The sequence below is a fragment of the Triticum dicoccoides genome, chromosome 6B (assembly GCF_002162155.2).
Source record: "Triticum dicoccoides isolate Atlit2015 ecotype Zavitan chromosome 6B, WEW_v2.0, whole genome shotgun sequence".
Taxonomy (NCBI): Eukaryota; Viridiplantae; Streptophyta; class Magnoliopsida; order Poales; family Poaceae; genus Triticum; species Triticum dicoccoides.
The window spans coordinates 621,401,615-621,403,064 of record NC_041391.1 but is presented as its reverse complement, the minus strand read 5'-3'; positions in this window follow the sequence as shown (position 1 = coordinate 621,403,064).

Sequence of the window (1,450 nt, the reverse complement as noted above, 5' to 3'; positions counted from 1 at the left end):
CCTGTCTTGGATATCATCCTCTGCTTGACTTTGGGAAGGATATACCCTTGAAATATGTGTTTAGACACATTTTCCTTTCCATTGTTCTGTTTGATTTGATAATCATATTTTCCTTTTCATTGTTTGGTTTAACCTTTCTTGTGATCTATATGATCTAAGCAACAATATTCCCCTGCTTATGTAAGTACCTCGATGTACAATTCTGCCAGTAAGACCCTGTTACTAGTTGATAGCATTCCGGTAACTGCTGATGGATGAGAAATCTACCTATTGGTCTGCCTCGTTCAACGAGCAGGAAAATGGTTCTCTTCATCCCTCACCCTTGGTACCGATGTTGTTGCCGACATAACCGACAGACTATACTCTGACATGCCTTGCTTACATGATCGTGCAAGATGTCACCATCCTTCCAACTTTTAACCCACATGGTGGGCCCATAACACACAGGTCCCACGATCGAAACCTGACTCTCCCGTACACCCTGTTTCCAAAGTTAATCCTCATGCTTGGCTTCGTATGCAATTCGTGAGCCATATTCCTAGTGATCTATTCTGGTATCAGACGCAATACTTATTCACGTTGCCCTGAGACCCTTTCACCTTCTGACTAGGCATTAAACGATTGCATATGCGCTTGAAACTTCTATTTTGCGCCTTCTTACTTGCTCCCGATAATTTCTTAAGTTTCAATTCGAGAGTTACTTCCGCCACCTTTCCCGATGTTATAGACCCGATAGTCAACCTTGCAGAGGTTCGCTCCCCCGGAATACCCACCCCCCTTTATTCTTTCGTAAGTACGATGGAATTCTCGAAGAAAGGATGCCGACTTCATCATGATGAACTGAAGCAGAGAAATGGAGACCTCAAGTAATGGATTGACCTCTTCGAGAAGAGCAACCAAGACCGAGAAGGCTCGTTAGAATTTCGCAACCAAATCCCTTCCCCCTTACTTCCCCTCTTAAATCTCGGGACGAGATTTCTTGTAGTGGAGGAGATTTGTAACGCCCGGATAATCATGCTACAGTAATCCCACGCTAATCATGCCACGTCACCTCAGTTACTGTTGCTAACCTCGCAATGATTCAAAACCGTTTCAAAATTTAAATTCAAAATATGTCAAACGACAAAAGTTTTCAAAAGTTGAAACAAAAATGTTCGATGAGTGCCGAATATTACAAGGGTAATTATAGTAAAGAAAATATATTTTTAGAAAGTGCCTAAATATTTTAAAATGAATTAAACAGAAAAGAGTAATAAATAAAAGAAAAAGGGAAAACACAAAACCAGAAAACAAAACAAAAGAAAAACTAAAAAAAACATTGGGCCAACCGTAGCCCAAGCTGGTCAGCCCAACTGGGCAAAGGCCCAGCCGCCCCCCGCACTGCCTTATCCCCCGGGCATCGAAACCCTAACCCCCTTTCCCCACGATCCCTACTCTCATCCCCCCCCCC